The sequence below is a fragment of the Camelus dromedarius genome, chromosome 10, assembly GCF_036321535.1.
Source record: "Camelus dromedarius isolate mCamDro1 chromosome 10, mCamDro1.pat, whole genome shotgun sequence".
Classification (NCBI taxonomy): Eukaryota; Metazoa; Chordata; class Mammalia; order Artiodactyla; family Camelidae; genus Camelus; species Camelus dromedarius.
The window spans coordinates 20,346,228-20,366,075 of NC_087445.1; the positions used below are offsets into that span (position 1 = coordinate 20,346,228).

Here is a 19,848-nt window from a genome sequence, read left to right on the forward strand (position 1 = left end):
ATCTAGGTGAGGATATGTATATTTCAGGTGCAATTCTCTGATGTAGTTCTAATTTTCAAGGACACTGCCACCCCAGTTGCAAAGCTCTAACCAAAAAAGAGGTTGTAGGTATATCAGAATATTAAATGAGTGAAATTTGTTGGTGCTCAGCAAGCTTATGGTGTGTTCTGTTGGATTAAATTATTATAATAGTCTTGTTTTTCTTGTATTTCAGACTTTCTCAGGATAAAATGTGTTTAGATACACAACTACTATATCAGATTCCAGTATATAAATTCCATACTGTTCTTTCTATCTTGCCTTTTCAAGTGTCTCTGAACTAATGTTTCCATTGTATAAAAAAGTAAAAAAGCATTGATTTTCATGAGATAAGAAGTGTAACTCCATCTCAATGCTTATAGCAGCATTATTCACAATAGCCAAGACATGGAAGCAACCTAAATGTCCATTGACAGTTGAATGGATAAAGAAAACGTGATATATATATAGGTTATATATGTATGTATGTAGGTATTATGTGATAGATATAAAATGGAATATTACTCAGCCATAAAAAAGATTGAAATAATGCCACTTGCAGCAACATGGATGGACCTAGAGATTATCACACTGAGGGAAGTCAGACAGAGAAAGACAAAAATTACATAATATCACTTCTATATGGAATCTAAAAATTAATACAAATGAATTTATTTACAAAACAGAAATAAACCCATAGACATAGGAAATGAATTTATGGTAACCAAAGGGGAAAGTGGGGGGTGGATAAATTAGGAGTATGGGATTAACAGATACATACAACTATATATGATAAACAACACAGATTTACTGTATAGCACAGGAAACTATATTCAGTATCCTGTGATAGCCTATAATGGAAAAGAAGCTGAAAAAATATATATGTATAACTGAATAATTTTGGTGTACACCTGAAACTAACATAATGTTGTAAATCAACTATGCTTTAATCAAAAAAGAAAGAAAAAGAAATGTAACTTTAAAAGGTATGCAGATTTCTACTGTGTAATTTTAATTCTCATGTAGAACACACCTAGTTCAGACTGTTACAGGGCATTGCAGTCAACACAACAGATCTGAATGTACATGAGATAACATACTTCTGAATTTTCATGAAGGTTTTACTAAAGCCTAAATTTCATACTAAGCAGTCTTACATATACATTTTTTTCATATGATGGAAAGTACTATATATACAATGAAAATGAGATCTTTTGTGTAGCCGTGACCCCTGTCTCTTGGTTCATCTACCCAGAGATGACCATTAGTCCCAGTTTCTCATCTGTCATTTGAGGGATATTTAATACATTTTTCTGATATAAGAAAACAAAACTTCAAGACACATCATTCTATTTGATCCTCACAAAAATTCTGTAAGGTAGACAGAAGTTTCCTTCCTGATCATAGAAATGAAAATGGAGGCTCAGAGAAGTGAATCAATTATTATAACTCTGTTCTACAACTAATAAGTTGATCACACAGTCAGGTCTTTATTAAGCACCTCTTGCATCCAGGCATTGTGCTGAGGAGTAGAGACAGGATTCCAAGTTGAAATGCATTGTACCTCGATGCTGTTTCTGTTACTTGGAGTCATGATTGAATGCTTCAGTTGAAAAGACTGAATGTAAACATGTTTAACAGAGAAATCTTAATTCACCAGTGTAATATACTCAACACTCTTCTGCAAAAGCTGAGGACAGAGGAAAGAGAAAAGTAAAGGTTGGTTTCTCGAAGTGTAGTATTTGCCTGCCTAGGCATCTAGGTTTTTCATCTTAAAGATTTCTGAGGAAACCCCAACAGTTACAAGGAAGTGTTGCTTTTGGTTTAATGTTTATCCGGCTAGTGCACTCCACCCTTAAATGATCTTAGTGACTAATAGGACTGGCACCAGTTCTCACTTACCAGACACAAATTCCACTTACCAGCTTGTTGGGGTTTTTTTTTTTTTTTTTTTTTTTTTGTGCCTTCTGTTGATCTGCAGTCATAGGCAAAACTAGACTGAAGAACTTCTTAAAATAAATGAGAATAGGCAACGATGCCGTTGCTCTTCAATTTTGAAATCGGCCTGGGACAGTGGCCTCACCTAAAAAGTCATATGGTCTGTCGGTTGGTCTTATGTTCCCTGACAGTTAGAGGACCCTCCCTGGCCACCCGCAGTGACTCAGAAGGCAGCTGCAGAGAACAGGAAGGCCTGGGATTCACGTGACAAGCCATCGGCCTTCATCAGGGCAAACAGAGCAGGTGGATGTCTCCCTCCTACCCTGCCCCCCACCCCTCAGCTTTAGGTTGCGTCTCTGGATTTTCTCTTTCTTCTTCAGACGGCTCTGAATTTTCTCCTTGACCTAGTTTCATCTGTGGAAAAATGCTGTCTGGAAGGGCCTGCTGAGATTTTGTCTGGGCCTGCATCCCTGAAGAAGGCCAACAATTTGTTTGCACACCAAGAATGGAAAAAATGTTTCAGAGCTTCAGAGATTACTGAACACACTCTTTACAAAATGAATCAATTCCTTCCAGCAGAGATAATTTGCACTAATTGGGAAAACAAATGATGCTGCCAATAGTCAGTAGCCAACCTCTAGATTTCAATAGAGACCCCTCACCCTCACAGTTTCTTGCAGTTTTTCTTGGCTAGATTTAAGTCATTATTTCCCAAAGTGTGGCCTGAGGGCTACCTACATTAGAATCATGAAGATTAAGGAATCACCATCTCTAGAGAAGGAAGCCGTAATCTGTGATTTTTAACAAGCCCCACAACTCATTTTATGCATGAAATTAACTCAGCTAAATTAGGATTCACAAGCCTTCATTGGTAACATCAAAGGAGACAGCCTGGTGAGGAGAAGTGTTGTTAATCCCTCCCTTGTCCTCCTCTCCCTATTTCCTCCTGTCCCTGCCAAACTGCCATTTCTGATAATATTGCATGGTCACTGTAGAAGGAAATAGAGGAAAGACACATTAAGGAAACGGCAGTGTTTTCCCTCTATTGTACTGCTGTGGGAATGGTTCTGTCCACTGAAGAAAAATATGCAACCTAAAAGTTGAGGGTTAAGTTTTACTCAGGGATCTTACTAAGAACTATAGCCCAGGAGACAGCCTCTCAGATAGCTCTGAGGAACTGCTCCCAAGAGGTAAGGGAAGAGCCAAGGTATAGAGGAGTCTTTTGCTCAACAAAACAAAACAAAACAAAACAAAAAACTAGTTAAATATGGAACGATTACTGCTAATTACAAAGAACAGACATGTCATGTTAATGATTTTAGGGCTTTTCTATGAATCTATGTATGGGAAGATGCAAGGATCTGGGTACATTAAAATTATTTGTTAGATATGTATCTTAACTGTCTGGGGCCAGTATCCAAAGCACAGAATGCTTCCTGTTTTTCTCTGTCCTGAATTCTCCCCTGGGGCGCACGATTTCAGTGGTGGGGGTCTGCAGTGACTAATGACTTGATCCTTCAAGAAGTGGGATGGTAGGCAACATTCTTTGTTTACTGAAATGGCAGGCAACATTCCCTGTCCCAACAGTTCCCTGGCCCGTGCTGGAAATGTGAAAGGTCAGACGCCCAAGGTGGCCAGACAGGAGAGAAAGAAGACCGGCCCCTGGCCAGGCAGCCAACGCAGTACATCCAGCACTTCCTCAGTGTTGTGCCCACCTTTGGCCAGAAAAAGGACTCCAATGCCAACTCTTAAATCCTTTGTAATCCCAGTGTTCTCTAATAAAGCTACTTTGCCCAGTCAAAGAAAAAAAAAAAAGATTTCACAAATGCCTTGAAAATAAGCATCTCTAAAAGGACTGATTTTAGAAAGCAGTGGACCAGATGCTTAAGAATCATCCACAAAACTTGCTAAAAATGCAAATCTTCCCCATTCTGACTAAGTACATTTGGTGTGGGGTCTGGGAACCTGCTTTTGTTAAAGCACCTGAAGTGATTCTAATGCAAATTGATCTGGGGGCACATAAGGATGTCACTTGTTTAATGTACTGGAGCAAGTGATAGACTGGAGAAGCAAGGCAGTGTCCACAACTGGATTTCACAGCTAGAACAGCAGTTTTCAGAGTGTAGTCTATAGACGCATGGGATCTCAGAATTTTCAGGAGGTTTGCAAGATCAAAAAAAAATTTTTTAATAATACAAAATGTTACTTGCTTTTTTCATGTGTTGACTTTTGCACTCATTGTCCAAAATCAACGTTAGGTAAAAGTGATGGCCTGGGTAACTTAGTGAACAGTGGTATATTTACTAAGATAGAAAACATAGGAAGAATAGCCTAAGGGGAAGAGAATGTGAAGCTGGATGTGTTGAGTTTGAGGTGCCTATTGAACATCCAGATGGAGTTGGTCTGTAGGCATGTATGGATCTGGAGCTCAGGAGAGAGTTCTGCACTGGACATCTCTGCAATGGATAGTAATTGTGCTTCTTCTTTACATACATCCTAATTCTTCTGATGAGATTAAATCTCCCTGGCATTCTCTTTTTGTCCAAGGATACTCAGTCAAGGATACACTTACCCATCTGTGTAACCTTGAGCAAGTTAAAAGAGCATCTCTGAACAACAATAACAAAAAAGAGCATCTCTGTTTCTCAATTTTTCTCATCTATAAAATGAGGATAAAGAAACTTGTATTACAGGATTGCTGTGAGGATTATAGGATTTAATATATGTTAAATGCTACATAATAGTGCATGGTACATAGCAAGCGCTCCATAAAGATTAGCCATGTTTCATAATTTTATGACACTTGTACTTTTCTTAGCACTTGTCATAGTTGTTGGTGTATAATTACTAGATCATAAGCTCCATGAGGGTTTGGGTCTTGATCCCTGCAGGACCTGTAGCACTTGTAGATGGTAGATGCTCAATAAATACTTATTAGATGAATTAGTAAGTATACTTCTCAGGGTTGACATTGTACTGTTGTAAATTCTTTCCATCTTTAAGCTGCCTTTGATTTAACTCAGATCAACAGGTTGGAGAAGTGAGTTCACTGTGACTTGTTCTTTGCTCTGTGGTGTTATGTTCCTCACAACCCCATGATGGTACTCCTACACGAGGGGTCAGTAAGTATTTAGGGGTTCGTTGATTGAGTGATGTGGCTGATTTCCTGACCCAACTTGGTCTGTGGATAGATACAAGGCAAAAAGAAAAATTGGGGAAGTAACTCTTAGGTTACATTGTGGTTTCTCTCTTTTTTTTTTTTTTTTTTTTTGTTCTTTTTCTAATGAAAGTACTGGGAATTGAACCAAGTCCCTCACCCATGCTCAGCATGTGCTCTGCCAGCTGAGCCATACCCCCACCTCTTAGGTTACAAAGGTCAAATTTTCACTTGGATTTGTTGAAATACAGCCTGGCTTCCACAGGCACTCACCTATTTTTGTCCACTACTGGTCTGAAAAATCGGATACCTCAAGGCTAAGGGCCTAATGGCCAATAACCGACTACTTCATTATTTCAAATATTACAGATAGCACTCAATTCCATACATGCCCATATTGTGAATTAGTAGCTGTGAGTGTAACGAAAAGTGTTTGTCTTTTTCATCTTGTGTTTTACAAACGGATGGGCAAATGTTCACTATTCTTCTCTTTGTTGTACCAAAATCATAGCGCTATCAGAGCACCAATAACTCACTAGCTATGTAGCTTTGGGTAAATCATTTCTCTCTGGAAGTTAATTTCCTCATTGATAAAATGAGGAGCTTGAATTCTGGCCTAAGTTCTCTTCCAATTCTATGACTTTTTTTTTCCCCCTAAATCATTCAATGCACCAGATCAAAGAAATTGATTTTTGTTAAGTTTCCCCCTCTATTCACAGGGAGAAAATAAAACTGTCTTTCCATAAATCTGGAGGTAAACTTTTTTTTTCAATTGTTCGTATGTGACTACAAGGGACTTTTCCTTGAAAATACAATACTGAAAACACAGACTTCTTTATTCTATTTGGCCATTAGATGTCGCTCTAAATCCAGGAAGTGTAAGAAACCAGCCATGCATTATAAAGCTCCTGCTTGGTCCTCCGGGGCCTGAGCCTTCCCATGGAATCTGTGGTTTGCTTAGTCATGTATTGGTGTTTGTGTGTCACTGTCTTGCCCTGTATAGCCAAAAACCCCCTCAGCCATCCAGAAAATGTGTTCTGCAGATGTCCTTATTTTGCCAAGTAAGTCAACAAACAGTAGTGGAGCACTTGGCTGACAGACATACCAGGATCAACGCACCCCACGCAGAATTCCCACTCAAGGTCTTGATTGAATCCAGCTCCTCCGTGGAGCCTTATCTGACCCTCTTTCTAACCCAGAGCACTGAAGAAAAATCGGTCGTGTTACCTTTATATTGTGTTTGTTTACAAACATCTCCCCCAATTCTAAAAAGGATTCCAAATCACCTTCATAATAAAAGAAATGTACTCTAAAACTACAAGGAAAAGCCATTTTCACACAGACTGGCAAATATCCACAAATCTGATAGTATATTTGGTTCAGGGTCTAACAGGCATTCTCATTCATTCTGAGTGGAACTGCACACTTGCTCATGCTTTCTGGAAGACAGTTTGGCGATCTGTCAAAATTTGAAATACGGCAGTTCTTCTAGACATTTTCCCCCAAAGATATATAGCACTTGCACATGTGCACAAACATCTGTGTAAGGAGATATTCACTGCGCAATTGTTTGTGGTAGCCAAAGACTGGAAGTGACCTCAATGTTCATGAACAGGCACTGGTTAAATTGTACATCTCACAGTGAATTACTATGCAGCTGTTAAAAGAAAGAAGTACATTTGGAGGTACCAATACAAAATTGTCTGCAAAATATATTACTAGAAAATTGCTAGGTACAGAAAAGTGAAGGAAGTTGTAACAGTTAATGTTGACTGTGCACTTTAAAATGGAGTTTCTCGTTTAATCTTTATAAGAAACCTCAGAGGTAGGCGCTTAACCACCATGTCACAGGCAGAGAGATGTTAAATCATTTGTCCAAATTCAAGCTGTTGCTTGGAAGAACTGTTATTTAAACCCACATAGTCTGGATTTCAGGGCTTTTGCTCTTTTTTTTTTAAATATATATTTTTATTGAAGTACAGTCAGTTTACAATGTTGTTATCAATTTCAGGTGTACAGCATAATGCTTCAGTCATATAGGAACATACATATATTCTTTTTCATACTTTTTTCACCATAGGTTACTGCAAGATATTGAATATAGTTCCCTGTGCTATATACAGTATAAGCTTATTGTTTATTTTATATAAGCATCTGCAAATCTTGAACTCCCAATTTATAGATTGCAGGGCCCTTGCTCTTAATCCCTGCAGCACATTTACTTGTAGTAGTGCAGGGGATACACAGATGCCGTGAAAGTCAGGGTGATGTATATGCGCCACATGGATTCATGACATCATGGCAACAGTGGCCACATCTGGCAGGAGAACTGAGGCCAATGGATCAAGGGTGGAAGGGAGTTTTTTTTCCATTCTACACAAGTGGTTCTCAGCCTTGGATGCATATTAGAATTACCTGGAGAACTTTTTAAAAAGCAAGGTTACCAGGGTCTGTCTTAGGTCAACTAAGTGAGAAACTCTGGGAGAAGGGCCAAAGCACTGGCATTGTTTTCAAAGCTTCCCACCTGATTCTAATGTGAAGTTGGCATTAAGAACTACTTTTTAAACCCTCTTGTACCATTTGACTTTTTTTTTTTTTAACAATAGCAAGTATTACTTTAAAAAGAATCTCCGAAAGGAGCACTGTGTCTTCTGACACGGATCTCTGGAGAGCATAGTTTCCTGCTTGACACATTGCTTTATTGTGTGAAAAATTCTCTCTCTAAAAGTTGACATATTAGACTGGTTAATTTAGCAAAAACAAAACACATCGTTTTTACCAAAAATCCTTAATATGTATACTTCAATTGACAAATTACCTATGACCTGATATAATCTTTAAGTGAGTTTATTCTATTTCCTTTTAATAATATAAGAAGCTTTCTGGCCTAACATGACCTTAAAACACTGTAAATTTGTCAGCTATATCTGTTTCTTGGTAAAATAGCGACCAACACAATTATTTAAGTATACACTTTCACACGAAATCATCTTTGTAATCCCAGAGTACAAAAGGGCTGATACTCCGTAACTCTGAGAAGTTAGCAATTTACATAGAAAACACGTTCAGAAATGATTTGAGTTCATCAGTCACAATTCTGTTCTCTGTTTCATTGACATATAATAACTACAGGTGGGCTTTCCAGAAAACTCCAGTGAAAGCTTTACTAGGGGTAAAGTAGGACACTGACACCCAGGAGAAGGGAAGCTCATGCCAGGTCAGTGATTAATAGGTCCTAGGTTGATAAGCTGATAAGATCTGGGATGAGGCAGAGTAACAGTGGCATCACTCTTGACAGACTTGAGTAGGGGAAAGGGAATGCTGGCCTGAGGGAGGAGGAGTGGTGCCGAGTGTGACAGCTGGCCAGTGGGTGATCAACTTAGACTGCCCAAGGCCTGCCTGTGGTCCCTCCGCCCCCACAGTGGGTGACCATGAGCATTATTTTGGCATCCTCTGTCATATTTCTTTCTCCCCTTGGAAAAAAAATGTCCTGGCTTTCACCACCTCTGATACCCTTCGTTCTTGAGGAGTGCTTTAAAATCGTTTTTAATTGATTGTGCATTTCACCACCTGCACAGGGGAACTGAGGCACAGTCAGAGACTTTCCCACACCACCTTTCAGTATAGAACCTCGAGTGTTACCCTGGTTTCATAGTGAACTTTGGTTTCATCAGATGAAGACTGAATTTCAGCATTGCAGTTTTTATTTAGCCACCAGTGGATTACTTAACCCACTTAATATTTGCTCTCATTTTTACACCTTAAAAAAGCCCTCCGGTAAAAGGCTCTCATTTGCTTCTCACACAGTTATTGCCAGAAAACAAGAAACCCAGTCACATCCTGAATATTCCTTGCTGCCTCAACAACAGACCTAAATCAATAGCAGGCTAAAATAGAATTATGAAAAAAAAATGTAAATTTAGCCCAGAATACCTATAACCAATTTATTTTATACATTGTCAGAGCAGCTAGACATTTATTTAACAAACAGTTATTGAGTACCTGGCCTTTCCTTTAATTTTCCTCCTGATTTATAGTTAATAAACATATTTGGATACTCTGCACCCTTTGTGCCAGGCACTACTGTTGGCACTAATACATCACTTTGTTTACGCGTTCATTTCAGCGGCTTCTACCTGTATTCCCCGCCTAAAAACTGCCTTTTTCCTTCTTGTGGCTCACGTTTTGCTTCTGACTCCTACTCCTTTTCTCTGTTATTTACTCTGCTGCCATTGCTTTTCTCTCTGGTTTACCACTCTGTCCTTGGAAAACTTTCTATTTTTTCTGTGATCCTCTCTTTCCTCCCCATCTTTTTCCTTTTAGCCTGTCCTCCCTGTATGTTAATCAATATGAAGAACATTGAGAGGAAACTCACAAATAGGTTTCCTTAAAATACTTTTAAGTTCTGATTACCACCAACAATGTGGGAGTCTTTGGTGCTTCACATCCTCACCATTAAAAAGATTTTAGCTACTCTGGTGGGTGTGCTATCTCATTTGGTTTTCGGTGGCACTTCCCCAGTCACGAAGGATGCTGTGCTGCTGGCCCCTCACTTATCTTCTATGGTGAAGTGTCTGTTCAACTCTTTTGCCCATCTTTTTCAAAGAGCTATTTGTCTTTTTTATTATTGAGTTGTAGGAATTCCTTGTATATCCTATATCAGACCAATTTTTCTTTTGTGGTCATTGCTTTTTGTGTCCTATCTAAGAAACCTTCCCCTAATCCCAAGTCATGCAGACATTTTCATGTTTCCTCTAAAAGCTTTATGATTTTAGCTTTTATATTTAGGCTTGTGATCAGTCTCAAAATAAGTTTTGTGTATGTTGTGAGCTAAGGGTTAGGATTCATTTTTCCCACGAGAATATTCAGTTACTTCAGCATACTTTATTGAAATGACTTTACTTCTTGGATGGTTTTGGTGCCTTTCTTGAAAATCAAGGGCCATATAAGGATGGGTGGTTCGCATTTTAAATTTCTTTTGTTATTGATTTTTCATTTTATCTTGTTGTGATTTGAGGATCTGGTTTATATAATATTGATTTTTTATTTTTGGCCACCTTCTTTGGCTTAGTACATTGTCAGTTTTATTAAATGATCTTCCTGTGCTTGAAAAATAGGCTTTTTCTCTAATTGTTGGTTGCAGAGTTCTATACAATCCTTTGAGGAAGTGTTTTGTGTTGTACAAATTTTATACTCTTAAAAAATTTTGTTTTGGCTTGAGTTCTCATTTTTTGAGATGTACATGACAATCTTCTAGCTTGGCATGCTTGTGGGATGGCAGGGAGGCCAGTGTGTGGCTCAAACAGTAAGGAGAAGAGTAGGAGTTTTGATCAAAGAAGCAGTGGGGCCAGATCATGTCAAAGTCTTTGGATTTTATTATGAGTGAGTTGAGCCAACTTTGAAGAGTTGTGAGCAGAGAATCACACTGATGCTGTGTTGAGCATAGAATAGGAGGGTGTGGGTTAAGTGTTCCATAAGACACTGGTTAAGTGACTGTTGTAGAGGGCCAGGCAAGATAAGATGATGGTTTGGACGAGGGTGGTGTAGAAGAAAGAGGTGAAAGGGGTCTGGATTCTGGAAGTGTTTTGAAGATAATGCCAACCGATTTTGTTAATAGTTTAAATGTGGATTGTGAGAAAAAGAGAGGATTCAAGGATGACTCCAAGACTTTTGGCCTGAACTGTTAGAAGAGTGGAATTACTAAGTGTTGGGGGAGGGAAGTGTATGTGTATTTCCTTACAGGCATAGCCACTGTCCTCTGTTTCTTCGCCACCTCTCGGTAGTGCCTTCATGAGCAGAATCCTAAGAAATATAACAGGGGTAATAGCTAATATACTCCTAGTACTTATGTGCCAGGCATGGTACCACTAACAGAAAGTTAAATTAAGTCATTAATGTACATTTATATTTCATCATTTAATCCTTACACAAACCTAGGTGACAGGTTCTGTTGTTACCCCATTTATACACAGGAACAGTAAGCCCTATAGAAGTTAAAAAACTTATTCGAGGTTGTATAACTAGTAAAAAGGAAAACTGGGATTTTTTTTTCTTTTTTGTTAAGTTTTCTCCAGATGTAGCATGTCACTTTTTAAAAACCATTGTTTTAATTTTTGAACATGTGACAGAATCACATAGTTTATAATTGAAAAAAACAAATTTCTCTTCCAACCTTTTTCTCAATCATCCACCTCCCCTCCCATATGCAATTAGTCTTAGTTACTTCAATATTCTTCCAGAGATATTTTATTTCATATGCAGGCAGATATAAAAAAATATTTTCCCCCTTTTGTTTCTTCACAAAGGGTAACATACCTTATATGCTGTTCAGTACCATATTTTTCCACCTGGGTAACTTTCCACATGCTTATTGCCATAACTTATTTAATTAGTCCCGTATTAGTAGACACTTAGTATGTTTTTAGTCATTTGTTATCATAAACAGTGCTGCAATGAATTAACTTGTTCATATGCCATTTGCAAAGGTAAAAGCTGGTATTATAAGTGAGCTCTGTCTGATTTATTTATTTTTAAGTTTTGGTAAATATTACAATGTTTTGGGGTTTTTTTGCCTTTCAGATTTTATTTTATTTTTTTAATACCTTTATTGTGGTATGATTCCTATATAGTGAACTACACATATTTCAGATGTACAATTTGATGAATTTTGATAGATGTATACACCCATTAAACCACCACCACAATCAAAATAGCTAAGACTTCCATCATTCCCCAAGAAGTGCAAATTTCAAATTCCATATTTATCCCTTCCCACCCTCTTTACTCACTGGAAACCATAAGTTTGTTCTCTGTGTCTGTAAGTTTGTTTCTCTTTTGTAGATAAGTTCATTTGTGTCCTTTTTTAAAGTTTCTACACATAAGCGATACCATATGGTATTTTTCTTTCTCTTTTTGGCTTACTTCACTTAGAATGATGATCTCCAGGTCCATCCACGTTGCTGCATGTCTGACTTTAAAGCTACTTAACTTCTACATCGCATTGCCTCCTCACATCATTGATTGATTTGAAAGGATGATTCTCCTTAACCCCTTTACCCCGTGACTCTTGGCTCCTAGCCCGAGGTGCAGCCATTCCTGAATACCTCTTAGGTTCATAAACACTCCATCTCCTCACTTCCGTCTTCCACACTCGCATGACCCTGATGACAGAGTCTGAAAAAAGGGAAAAATAAACTCAGAGCACCTAAGAAAGTTTTTCTTTGCTTGTTGGTTTAAGGTAAATGTACTTCGGGAAGTAACCCAGAGGTGAAAGTGTCTGGGGCAAATGGAAAAGCTTTTCTAAAATGAGCTGATGATCTGACTCCTGCAAAGGCTGACTGCACACCAGTGTCTAGAGCAGTATTTCACCACATCCTGTGTGACACCTAGCACTCATCGTTTTTGTCTTCCACAACTTTTCATTATGCGTAGAACGAACTTTGTCCTAGATTTGAGTCATTTCCTGTTAAACTTAACATCCACTCTGTGGTGCTAATAGCTTCACTGGTAGTATGATAAGCTGAACGAATAGCTTAGCAGCTCTATCTAGTTCTGAAATTTGGTCTAGTTTGTATTGCCATGACACATACTCCTCTGTGAACTTTCACCTAGATACGTGATTCCCTGAAATTATTATTAGTATTGCAGATGGGCCTAATAATTCTTTTTAATACATTGGTATTTGAAATATCTCAATACATCATAAATGTTGGCACATACATTTAAAATTAAAACCGCTCTTTCATCTCAGCCATAGAAAACAGCATGGCCTCTTTTTCCATCCTGTGGTATAGTGATAATTTATACTTATTGAATCCTTACTGCATGCTAGGTATTACTGTAAGCCCTTTGGGTTACTCATTTACTTAACTTTAGGGTTACTCATAAGAGGTGGGTTCTATTATTATTATTATCTCCATTGTATGCACTAGGAAACTGAAGCACAGAGAAACTAATTAATTTGCTTAAAGTAATACTCGACAGCTATTTAATAGGGAAACTGGGCTTTAGACCCCCAGCAGTCTGGCTTTGGAGCCTGTGCTGTTAACCAGCAGGCTATGAACTTGTTAGGACACAAAGCTCTCCATCTATCTTACTGCTACAGCCATTGCTACCTGCCCTCTTTATCGTTCTGTCCTCCTTATCACCATCCCTACCTCCACCATCTTAGCCCAACACTGGCAAAGCTGAGTTGGGGAACCAGCTGTTAGAACACAGTAACCTGATTGCATGATGTAAAAGAAAGCCGTGATTCTCTGATTGGGAAATTGGTAATGTTACCAGTGGCTCTGTAATAGTTGAGAATGTTTCAATGAGTCCTTATGTAGAGGTCAAAATATTGACAAGGAAAGTCAGTCTTTGTCCTGGGATAGGTTTATATTCCAAGCTGGGCCCAGGAATCACCCATGATCCTAATATGAGGTAGGTATAGACCAGCTTTAGACTGAAGGACATTTGTTTTCCCACCCCTGGCTTCCTAGAGATTCAGACTTCTTCAGTGTTTCCATGGGAGCAGACAAAACTAGCTTTCTCTTCTTTTCAAAATAGCTGTCCTTCCTGAATATTTCTTGACTCCTCCTCCATCGATCTCTCACCAATCCATCCTCCACACTGCTGTCAGAAACCACATAATCCCAGTGTAAACTCCTCTTAAATTCTCCCCAGCATCACTTTCAGAATAAAGTTTAAACTCCTGAGCTCATCACACCAAGCCTGAATGACCTGGTCTCTGCCTCTTTGGCTGCCACTCCCTCACGTACACCTTTCACTTCACTTCCTGCTACAGCTGTGGCAGTTCCCCTTTGTTCTAGCCCAGCCCCTTAGCCTGCTTTTCAAGGATCTCTTAGACCTACCTTTCAATCCAAGTTTCCCACCATCTTCCAATATACCTACTGTCGCAGCCTGACTAGGCTAAGCCTGCCCAAGAATACCAAGCACCTCACCGATGTGGTTCCCTTCGCTATCATTTGTTCTTGAAGATCCTGCTTCAGCGCCACCTCTTTTATGAGAGCTTCCTCACAACCACCTCCCATCCCACTCCCAGACTAAGTGTTAACCAAATCACTATGCTGTGCCCCAGAAACTAATACAATATCGTAAGTCAACTATACTTTGATTTAAAAAAAAAGTTAAACAAAATGAGAGAAGAAATTTACCATATGCTTCCAGACATCTGATAAACATATTATGTACATTTCTTCTTAGAGAGGAGTTTTCATTTTAAGAATAAATATTAATTTATTTTTATATACAGTGGAATAAAGACAGTCTCTTCAGCAAATGGTGTTGGGTAAACTGGACAGTAGCATGTAAATCAGTAAAGCTAGAACACTCCCTTACACCATACACAAAAATCAACTCAAAATGGATCAAAAACTTAAACATAAGACAAGATACAATAAACCTCCTAGAAGAAAATATAGGCAAAACATTATCTGACATACATCTCAGAAATGTTCTCCTAGGGCAGTCTACCCAAGCAATAGAAATAAAAGCAAGAATAAACAAATGGGACCTAAAGAAACTTTCAAGCTTCCACACAGCAAAGGAAACCATAAGTTAAACAAAACGACAACCTACGGAATGGGAGAAAATTTTTGCAAATGAAACCGACAAAAGCTTGATCTCCAGAATATATAAGCAGCTCATACGACATAATGAGAAAAAAACAAACAACCCAATCCAAAAATGGGCAGAAGACCTAAACAAACAATTCTCCAAGGACGAAATACAAATGATCAATAGGCACATGAAAAAATGCTCAATATCACTAATTATCAGAGAAATGCAAATCAAAACTACAATGAGGTATCACCTCACACCAGTCAGAATGGCCATCATTCAAAAGTCCACAAATGACAAATTCTGGAGAGGCTGTGGAGAAAAGGGAACCCTCCTACACTGCTGGTGGGAATGCAGTTTGATGCAGCCACTATGGAAAACAGTATGGAGATTCCTCAAAAGACTAGTAAGACTCACCATGTGACCCAGTAATCCCGCTCCTGGGCATATATCCAGAAGGAACCCTATTTCAGAAAGACACCTGCTCCCCAATGTTCATAGCAGCACTATTTACAATAGCCAAGACATGGAAACAGCCTAAATGTCCATCGACAGATGACTGGATAAAGAAGATGTGGTATATTTATACAATGGAATACTATTCAGCCATAAAAAATGACACCATAACGCCATTTGCAGCAACATGAATGTTCCTGGAGAATGTTATTCTAAGTGAAGTAAGCCAGAAAGAGAAAGAAAAATACCATATGAGATTGCTTATATGTGGAATCTAAAAAAAAAAAGGACATAAATACAAAACAGAAGCAGACTCAGACATAAAATACAAATTTGTGGTGGCCAAGGGGGAGAGGGGTGGGAAGGGATAGACTGGGAGTCCAAAATTTGTAGATACTGACAGGCATATGTAGAATAGATAAACAAGATTATACTGTATAGCACAGGGAAATATATACAAGATCTTGTGGTAGCTCACAGCGAAAAAAATGTGACAATGTATGTTCATGTATAACTGAAAAATTGTGCTCTACACTGGAATTTGACACAACATTGTGAAATGACTATAACTCAATAAAAAATGTTGTAAAAAATATAGCTGTGTTTAATTCAATTATGTAAACTTATAAGATTCCATTTCACAAAGCTTTCTGTTTGGTTTACATGCAGACTTTGAGGTTTCTTTTGTTGTTGTTCTTTGTTTAATAATTTGTCTTCTACCATGCTCCTCTCCACTTTTCACTAATGCTCTGGGGTTTATTTTATGCTGGCCAGCCTAGAGATTCTCGGAATTTACACAGGCCAGAAGCGCTACCATTTACAGGTTGCCCTTATGGTTTGGCAGAGGATATAATAAGCCCACAAGTGCTAGTCTAAGGAAGAAGCTGTTTAAGTATGTTGAAATGGTGTCACCAGGAGAATGGGGACATTGTGTAAGCTGTGTGCAGGACACTGTTTAATATGCGGGGCAGGGTGAGGAGACGGAGGAACCAGCAGGCTCTTACTTCTAGCTTCTTCCTGGAATTGGCTGGCAGTGGTCTGGCTGGCTGCTTGCACAAGTTTCCAGGACTCCATCATAAGTTTATTCTGAATGGACAGACTGTTTTGTCAAAACACTTAGGGCTTCCTTTGGTGTGCATCTAACTGGGAAAGAAAGCAGGAACCCCTTGGGGCCAGTATTCTAGGAATAGTGGACCCTGAATTAATGCATGGAAGAAAGGCTACAGAGTAAGGATGGTGTGGTAGAGAGGATTCAAAGCAACTCGAAAAAACTGAGGCAAAACTGAAGCAACCCTCAGAGGCAGCAAATGGGAGCACTGTAATGCTCACCTCCTGCTCACATGCCCCAATGGGGACAGAAAGTATGGCTGGAGAGTTGGAGGTAGATGCCAAAGCCAGAAAGGCCAAGAGAAAGTGAGAGTTCGAGCAGCAGTACTTGATTTGGTGAAGAAATGAAGAATGTCATTTGGGAACTGCGTATGTACACAAGCAGGCCGGTGATCAGCAGGAATCAGCACCTCACACGTGCGAGTACGCACACAGACAGGGAGAATGAGACAGAGAGAAGGAACATCACCTTGTCCCTTAACAGCAGTTAGGATCCTCAGACATTAACTATATTTAGGTCTATCCCAAAGCCGGGGGTATAAATGTGTCCTCTGTTGTGTTTGTTGTATGGCAGGGCCTCCTTGAATATAGCGTGTTCTTCTTTGGGAGTCATGGAAACTGGGCTCTTGTGTGCTAAATTATTTGCATGCCCAGGATCACAAAATTCCTCACCTCACCTCCAACTTCTTCATCCACACATTTTGAGAGCTCTACCTAACAATCCAGTTCTAACACACGCCTTTGACTAAGCATGAAGTTTGTGGTTACCGTCGATACTAGATTAAACCCCTATGGCCATTAGCCATTTTCTGAGTAGCCTGAAGAATCAAATATAAACAAGAGGAGGGGAATGAGGAGTAGGGGATAGGTTACCAGGGGTCGGGGGACAAGGACCTGAAGGGAAACTGCTCATACTGACAGACGAAGACAGTGCCTACAGACCCAAGAAAAGGAGTCACAGGAAGAGGAAGAGGGGGCTTCTGCTTTTTCCAAGATTTATATCTGCACAATTTCCTACCTAATCGGATGATTGGTAAGAAGTTGCCAAACCTTCTCAAGGACCCCAACAGCTGTTTGGAGATTGAATTAGGGATTCTCAGTGATGGACAGGACCATCACAAGAAAGATTTACATACAGCTAATGATGGTAATATGTGATCCATTGCTAAGGGATATGCTGCTCTTTGTATATTAACCTTGTATCTTACAATAATCTTTGCCATAATCACTTATTAGTTCCAGGAATTCTTTTGTTGGTTCTTCTGGATTTTCTACATAACTATCATGTCATCTATGAACAAATATAGTTTTATTTCTTCCTTCCCAAACTGTATACCTTTTATTTCCTTTTCTTGTTTTATGGCATTAGTTAGAATTTCCAGTACAATATTGAAAAGGATTGGTGAGAGGGGACATCTTTGTCTTGTACCTGACCTTAGTGGGAAAGCTTCAAGTCTCTCACATTAAGTATGATGCATTTTTGTTTTTAAATGTACTCTGTTATGCTTTCTGCTTACAAAGATAGAAATACAGCTCATTAAACATTTTCAAATGTTGTAAGAAATATGTAATGTGAAAAAGGAAGTGTTTTTTTTTTTACAATCTCTGCCCACCTACCCCAAATTGCCATTGCCAGTTATTTGGTCTGTCTCTCAAGGTGACACACTGTGATTTTGAACCAGTTTACGTCTTACCACACAATATCTCTGACCAAAAAAGACTGTGCCACAAACTGAGATTTCTTGACAGTTTGAGGTACACATACCAAGCTGTGTGTATGTTTATATGTAGAATAGACAGAATAAATGTGATGAAATCACCCCTGTTCCTTTTCTGGGAAATGCTTTTAGTTCTTGATTTCTATCTTTTATAGGAAATTGTGTTATGAACTAAGTAGCCAGATAATTTATTTAACATGAATATGTTAAAATTTAGTTCAGTCACAGAGTGCCCTAATCAGAATTATCACAGTGAATGAATGAATGAATGAATGAACTGATTACTAATCATGAGCCAGATATGTGCTCACCTGTTGGAGAGTTGTCAAGAACATGGTAGCCTAGGTATGGTTTCTACCCAGTGATCCCTGAAGTTCTTATGAGCACATGAAGGGAAGAGGCCACGTCTTAGATGCCTAGCAAGGGTATCCTGGAGTGTTGGCTTGAGAACTCCTTTTGTAAATGGTTTTTTGGGAACCGTCAGTTTTAACTTGGACGCCCTCATGGACATGCAACCATGTGCCTTTGGGGATGCACCACCCACCAAGCAGAACCAGAGATTGGTGCTGGCTACTTGGGGATACATGTTGCTCAGAGAAGGCAGGTGTAGAGGCCTGAAGGTGACTATGAATGCATCCTGTGACACTGTGGCTGCTTCTGCACAGTTTCTGCTTCCAAACCCACACCCACACTTTTCCAGAACATTTAAGAGAACATGTCTTGGTTTATGAATTAGACTTACAATTCTGAGAGTCCCTAACTGGCCATCTCCAAGGAGCTGTGGGAGTTCCTTACCCAGGTACATATGTAAAAGGTCACAGCTGGATTTTCTAGAACAAATAAGCTGCCCTTATTTACTGGCTATCTGTAATCAAGCTGCTAGGTAAAATTTAGCAATCATCACTGATGCCTCTGGCTAATTGTTTAGTTTTTGAGCATTAAGTATAATCTAATAAAAAATCTTTTATTAAAAAAATACGCTTTTCAGGGGGGAGGGCATAGCTCAGTGGTAGAGTGTATCCTTAGCATGCATAAGGTCCTGGGTTCAATCCCCAGTACTTCCATTAAAACAAACAAACAAACAAACAAACAGACTTAATTACCTGCTCCCCACCAAAAAGAAAAATCTAAAAAAAAAAATTCTTTTCTAGGTAAAGCTACAGAAACAATAAAAAGATTGTGGCTTCCAGGGGTTTGGGGAGAGGGAGGGAGGGAGGAATGAATAGATGGAGCACAAGGGATTTTAGGACAATGAAATTATTCTGTATGATACTATAGTGTGGCTACATGTCATTATGCATTTGTCAAAACCTATTAAATGTACAATATCAAGAGTGAACCCTAATGTAAACTATGGACTTTGGTTGATAATAATGTGTCCATGTTGGTTCATCAATTGTACCAAATATGCCACACTGATGAGGGATGTTGAGGGAAGGGGAGTACATGTGTGTGGGTGGGGAGGTCTATGTGCAAACTCTTAGTATTTTCTGCTCAATTCTGCTATAAACCTGAAGCTGCTCTAAAAAATAAAGTCTACTAAAAAAAAAAAAACCTCCCCCCTCAAAAAAAGAAAAATGAGCTGTAATCGTCCTACAAATGATAACCATAATTAACATTTTGGTATAATTTTTTGTAAAATCCCCATACTTTAATAATCTTTCAATAAATAGATGTTATACAGTTATATGATAAAGTTTTCCTTTCTCCTTTTACTTCAACTTAAGTGTAGCTATGATGTTTCTTTTTTTTTCTTTAGAGAAATGACTTATTATTTGTATTTTTCAAAAACATTTGGCCATGAATTATTTTTATCCAATCCTAATGGCAACCTTAAGGGTTTTAGATATCTGTGTCCTTCTGGATAAAGACACATAGAGCTATGGTGTTTAC

General features: G+C 38.8%; 1 protein-coding gene across 3 annotated transcripts in view; it reads left to right on the top strand.

Annotated features, from left to right (window-relative positions):
- PLIN2 (perilipin 2) overlaps positions 1 to 19,848 on the top strand; it is a 76,312-nt gene that overhangs the window by 29,532 nt on the left and 26,932 nt on the right. The window lies entirely within an intron of this gene.